Genomic DNA, 7,043 nt, shown 5'->3' on the forward strand with positions numbered 1-7,043 from the left:
GTATTTTCAGGGGGTGACTTGAAAAAATAAAAAAAAAAAAAAAATTATAAAGGCTTAAAAGCTAAAAAAAAAATTTTCTTGTATTATATTTCAATGTAGATGGATATCCAAAAAATTTTCTTGTTGTGCGGGAGTAGGTCTGCAAATGAGCAAGTCAGGTGAGAATAGAACATAGACAGCCTTTCACACACAATACCACTGTGTTCCCAAGATTCATTGCAGTCATTGAACCCTTATGTTGTTTTAATTGTCTGCTAATTTCCACATACATTTCATAAGAAAAAGCAGTGGTATCATCAAAGGATAAACATGAATGTCCTAATACTGAATCAGGAAGTCTTTATTGTTGTAAAATTTAAAAAAAATAAAAAAATCTACATTCCCAATTCAAAATTTTCCAGTGACTGGTCACTTCTAAATTTTTCAAATTTTTTTTTACAGTGTTGTATATGGCTCAGTCAGTACTACTCCTATATATGAAATACAGGGAATACAATGGAATAGTGGATTACAATAAGGTTAGTAGTATACAACCCTACCCTAATAGTCAAATAATATATTTTTTCATCATACCCTTATTGGGGGCTGAGCCCCCCTAAAATGAAAATCCTGGAAACGCCCCTGAGTTCATCCTTGTTTTTTGTCCATTTAATTCATAATTAATGATATTATGCATTGCAGTGAGGTTGATCTCATTTGTGCCCCCCTGAAAAAATGAAATGCCCGTCCTTGAATTTGTGTCTGGCGCCGGGTCTGAGCTGTTGTGATGGCTTTTCTTGCCTCCACAGACCCACTATAGCAGAAGCCCGTAGCACTCAAGAGTGGTCTGTGAAGGAGCATTTCATTGCTTGTGAATTTACTGAACAAATCTGTTTGGTGACTGAATGAATCCTATTTGTGAATGAATATACTATGCACGTATTATTGTTCACATTAGTATTTGTTTATTATCCTTGTTAAATGTCCAGTAGCTGACCAAATAAAGCAAAAAGAACAGATCTGTCCATATTATGTAATTAATTGTGTTTTTAACATGTCCTGATTTTGTTATTACAGACACCAATGACAAACAGAAAATTGAGGTTCTGAACAACTTGAAGAACCTTTAATTTTTTTAAACAATAAACATGGAGAGGCTGAAAAGAAGTTTAGCAAGATTTATATTGATTTATATTTATATGGCAATATTTATATAGTGATTTTTAATCATTAATGCCATTTGACTGCTGCACATATTTTTTATTTTTCTCTCATCATAAAATAAATGAATAAACAGTTTTTATATATTTATTTTAAGGTGTGTATGTATATTCTTGACCCCTAAAAACAACAAAAATAGTTTGTGTTGTTTTCAATTTGTTTTCAGTAGTTTGTGTTGGTCCTGATGGAAGTAACAGCTGCTGAAACTGCCACGTTCCTCCAGTGGACTTCTGAAGAAGGAAGAAAAGAATAAGGAGGATCTTGTGGAACGATTTGATAGACACTGAGGTGAGAAGAAAGAGGATAGAGACAATTACGAGTAATACACAGAACCTTTCAAAAAGTAATTTTGTCAACTGTTGTAATGATCAACTATTATTGTTGTTCCAAACATCAATTAAATTACTCTGAAAACATTTTTGGCCTGCATGGAAGAAAATTAGCTAAAGCAGAGCAGGGCGTGAAGAGAAAGAAAGCCGGCTTCCTCTCTGTAATGTAATGTATCCTGTGATGGACTGGCTCTGTGTCCAGGGTCTTTGCTTGCTTATGGCCCAAAACACTGGGATCGTCTCCAGAATCCCTGCAACTCACATAGCACAAGCGGTTTGGAAAGTGTAGCGTTTATGTTTGTTTGTCTGCAAATTAACACATATTTCATCTTTATATACAATCTACTGTATGTAAAAAGTATATGAAGGATAGTTTTCAGCTTCTGATGTTGTTTCGTTTTTATGCTTTGATTGTTTTATCTCTATTTTAGCTTAGTTTTAATTCATGTTGATTAACTCTGAAAAACCATGCAATTAATTTTGATTAAATATGTTAATCAACTGATTATAAATCGAAACCAAGAATTTAAAGATTCAATAATCCTCAATTTGACTGCAAAATGAATTAAAGACTTAAATTGATAATTATTATATGCTGTACATCTCTCCAGCTTACCTGTATACGTAAGAACGTGATCTTCTGCCAGCAACATCAGGCCAATCTGCTGCTGTCCAGAATCAGGTGGTTTGTCTTCGTCTGGCATCTCAGCTGAGACCTGTTCACTATGGGAGACCCTACCAGTAGTTGAAGTACCAGTGGCGTAGCTCTCAGCATCACTGATGCACATAAGCCCTCAAAGCACGTCAAGCTGCAAACCATGTGAGGGACCCTAACCTACTCTAACCCAACTGTTAAAACCAACTGCAAATCAACTAACCACTCATAACTAACAACCACGCATAACCAACAGCCACGTAGCAATGCATGAAAAACACTCGGAGGAGGCCAGCAACTGCAAAACAACATCCTAACAACTGCACAGAGAACCTTGGCAAAACCATGTGAACGCATAGAAAACCACTCAAAACATCCTGACAACCATGTAGCAAAGTGTGAAAAACCAGAACATGTGCTGAAAATAGACTCTACAGAATATAAACTTACAAATGAAGCTTACTCTACAAAAAAAAAGCTTACTCTACACATAAAACTTACTCTACAAACTATAAACTTACTCTATAACTATATACAATATATACAGTATTTATACTTATGCTCCATGTGACACTGTGATGACTCAGTGTCTGGGCTTCTTTCTTCTGGGCTCCTCAGGCAGGGGCTCTTCGCTGATGTCCACGTGAATTTGAGGGGCGAAGCTTCTGTTGTTTGTGGAGAAGCTTTCAGTGATCAGGATGCGTCCATCAGGCTGTTCTGTCTCTACCAGTGAGGGGCAGTTGAGCGTCTTCCACAGACGCTGCTTAATCTTCAGTCCCAGCTCAAGGCTGTAGGGACGGCGTCGACCACAGCGTGTCTTCATCAAGGGCTCAGTCACAGAGTGGTAAATGTCCTGGTAGCCCTGGATGCTGCAGCCGTGAATGGAGACAGACTCTTCCTGCTGACACAGAGGTGTCACTGAAGAGACTGATGCTGCTGGACGGATGTCAGGAAGGACAGCAGCATTCTTTAGGTAGCGCTCTTCCAGACATCTGGGTCTTCGAGCTTTCGCAGAGATGCAACTGTAAGAGTGGTCCAACCTGATTACAGCTGCCAACTGTGAAAGATCACTTGGAGTTCGAATGGAAGAGATGCCCTCCACTACAAAGCCCCTCAGGTGTGTGGGACGAGCCCTGGTTCTTCTTGTGCGACGCTGCTCCATGATAATGAATCGAGAAAAACTTCACAAACTCGAACAAATTACTGAGACTCACCAAATTGTAGAGTTGTGAAGAGCTTGTAGCAGAGCTTGATCAGGATTCAAGGCTTCAGGAACAGTTGTGTTGATTTTCAAATATCAACTCAAGCTGCTGTACTGACATAGAATGTTGAGATTCATTTGAACGTAAACAACACTTGATGTCATCATTAAGTCAATTAGAGCAGCATGAGCTCTATGTTACATGTACTATGCTTCATTCATGCTCATTATCATCCTCATTTACAGTTTTATATACATATTCCTCGTCTGTTTATGTATATAGTGCCCTCTGTTAAGGCCAGAATCACTATAGGAGCTGCTCTGTGTTAGTGGTTAATGAATGAATCTGTGTGCTGAATGAATCTTTTATGTGAACAAATCATTCTTGCATTGAATCATATCTTCAGTTCACTGAAGTTTCTTCCTTTTGAAGTGCACAGCTGCTGTTGTGATGGCTTTTCTTGCCTCCACAGACCGACTACAGCAGAAGCCGGTAGCACTCAAGAGTGGTCTGTGAAGGAGCATTTCATTGGTTGTGAATTTACTGAACAAATCTGTTTGGAGACTGAATGAATCATATTTGTGAATGAATATACTATGCACATATTGTTGTTCACATTAGTATTTGTTTATTATCCTTGTTAAATGTCCAGTAGCTGACCAAACAAAGCAAAAAGAACAGATCTGTCCATATTATGTAATTAATTGTGTTTTTAACATGTCCTGATTTTGTAATTACAGACACCAATGACAAACAGAAAATTGAGGTTGTGAACAACTTGAAGAAACTTTATTTTTTTAAACAATAAACATGGAGAGGCTGAAAAGAAGAAAGCAAATTTAGCAAATTTTATATTGATTTATATTTATATGGCAATATTTATATAGTGATTTTCAATCATTAATGCCATCTGACTGATTTTTCTCTCATCATAAAATAAATGAATAAACAGTCTTTATATATTTATTTTAAGGTGTGAATGTATATTCTTTACTCTTGAAAACATCAAAAAGTGTTGTTTTCAGTAGTTTGTGTTGGTCCTGATGGAAGTAACAGCTGCTGAAACTGCCACGTTCCTCCAGTGGACTTCTGAAGAAGGAAGAAAAGAATAAGGAGGATCTTGTGGAATGATTTGATAGACACTGAGGTGAGAAGAAAGAGGATAGAGACAATTACGAGTAATACACAGAACCTTTCAAAAAGTAATTTTGTCAACTGTTGTAATGATCAACTATTATTGTTGTTCCAAACATTACTTAAATTACTCTGAAAACATTTTTGGCCTGCATGGAAGAAAATTAGCTAAAGCAGAGCAGGTCGTGAAGAGAAAGAAAGCCGGCTTCCTCTCTGTAATGTAATGTATCCTGTGATGGACTGGCTCTGTGTCCAGGGTCTTTGCTTGCTTATGGCCCGAAACACTGGGATCGTCTCCAGAATCCCTGCAACTCACATAGCACAAGCAGTTTGGAAAATGTAGTGTTTTATGTTTGTTTGTTTGTCTGCAAATTAACACATATTTCAATTTTATATACAATCTACTGTATGTAAAAAGTATATGAAGGATAGTTTTTTTAGCTTCTGATGTTTAGTTTTTGTGCTTTGATTGTTTTATCTCTATTTTAGCTTAGTTTTAATTCATGTTGATTAACTCTGAAAAACCATGCAATTAATTGTGATTAAATATGTTAATCAACTGATTATAAATTAAAACCAAGCATTTAAAGATTTCATAATCCTCAATTTGACTGCAAAATTAATTAAAAAGTTAAATTGATAATTATTATATGCTGTACATCTCCCCAGCTTACCTGTTTACGTAAGACCGTGATCTTCTGCCAGCAACATCAGGCCAATCTGCTGCTGTCCAGAATCAGGTGGTTTGTCTTCGTCTGGCATCTCAGCTGAGACCTGTCCACTATGGGAGACCCTACCAGTAGTTGTGAAGTACCAGTGGCGTAGCTCTCAGCATCACTGATGCACACAAGCCCTCACAGCACGTCAAAGCTGCAAACCATGTGAGGGACCCTAACCTACTCTAACCCAACTGTTAAAACCAACTGCAAATCAACTAACCACTCATAACTAACAACCACGTAGCAATGCATGAAAAACACTCGGAGGAGGCCAGCAACTGCAAAACAACATCCTAACAACTGCACAGAGAACCTTGGCAAAACCATGTGAACGCATTGAAAACCACTCAAAACATCCTGACAACCATGTAGCAAAGCGTGAAAAACCAGAACATGTGCTGAAATTGACTCTACAGATTATAAACTTACAAATGAAACTTACTCTACAAAAAAAAAGCCTACTCTACAAATAAAACTTACTCTACAAAATATAAACTTACTCTATAATTATATACAATATATACAGTATTTGAACCTATGCTCCATGTGACACTGTGATGACTCAGTGTCTGGGCTTCTTTCTTCTGGGCTCCTCAGGCAGGGGCTCTTCACTGATGTCCACGTGAATTTGAGGGGCAAAGCTTCTGTTGTTTGTGGAGGAGCTTTCAGTGATCAGGATGCGTCCATCAGGCTGTTCTGTCTCTACCAGTGTGGGGCAGTTGAGCGTCTTCCACAGACGCTGCTTAATCTTCAGTCCCAGCTCAAGGCTGTAGGGACGGCGCCGACCACGGCGTGTCTTCATCAAGGGCTCAGTCACAGAGTGGTAAATGTCCTGGTAGCCCTGGATGCTGCAGCCGTGAATGGAGACAGACTCTTTCTGCTGAAACAGAGGTGTCACTGAAGAGACTGATGCTGCTGGACGGATGTCAGGAAGGACAGCAGCATTCTTTAGGTAGCGCTCTTCCAGACCTCTGGGTCTTCGAGCTTTCGCAGAGATGCAGCTGTAAGAGTGGTCCAACCTGATTACAGCTGCCAACTGTGAAAGATCACTTGGAGTTCGAATGGAAGAGATGCCCTCCACTACAAAGCCCCTCAGGTGTGTGGGACGAGCCCTGGTTCTTCTTGTGCGACGCTGCTCCATGCTAATGAATCGAGAAAAACTTCACAAACTCGACAAATTACTGAGACTTACCAAATTGTAGAGTTGTGAAGAGCTTGTAGCAGAGCTTGATCAGGATTCAAGGCTTCAGGAACAGTTGTGTTGATTTTCAAATATCAACTGAAGCTGCTGTACTGACATAGAATGTTGAGATTCATTTGAACGTAAACATCACTTGATGTCATCATTAAGTCAATTAGAGCAGCATGAGCTCTATGTTACATGTACTATGCTTCTCCATTACCATTATCATCCTCATTTACAGTTTTATATGAATCTCTGTGTTGAATGAATCTTTTAAGTGAATGAATCATTCTTTCATCGAAGCATATCTTTTATTCACTGAACTGAACAGTTTTGATGGCTTTTCTTTCCTCGACAAGGAATTAGCTTTTCACTGTGAATGAACAAATCTGCTTTTGAAGCCTGAATGAATCTTGTTTGTACATATACACATACATTTTTTGCCTTTTATTACCCTTTTCTAGCTTGTTAATTATCCAGTAGCTGACCAAATGAAGCAAAAACAACATATCTGCTCATATTATGTAATTAATTCAGTTTTTAACATATGTCTTGATTTCTGTAATTACAGACACCAAGGACAAACAGAAATTTGAGGTTGTGAACAACTTAGAAAATTGA

Source organism: Cyprinus carpio, chromosome A12, assembly GCF_018340385.1.
Source record: "Cyprinus carpio isolate SPL01 chromosome A12, ASM1834038v1, whole genome shotgun sequence".
Taxonomy (NCBI): Eukaryota; Metazoa; Chordata; class Actinopteri; order Cypriniformes; family Cyprinidae; genus Cyprinus; species Cyprinus carpio.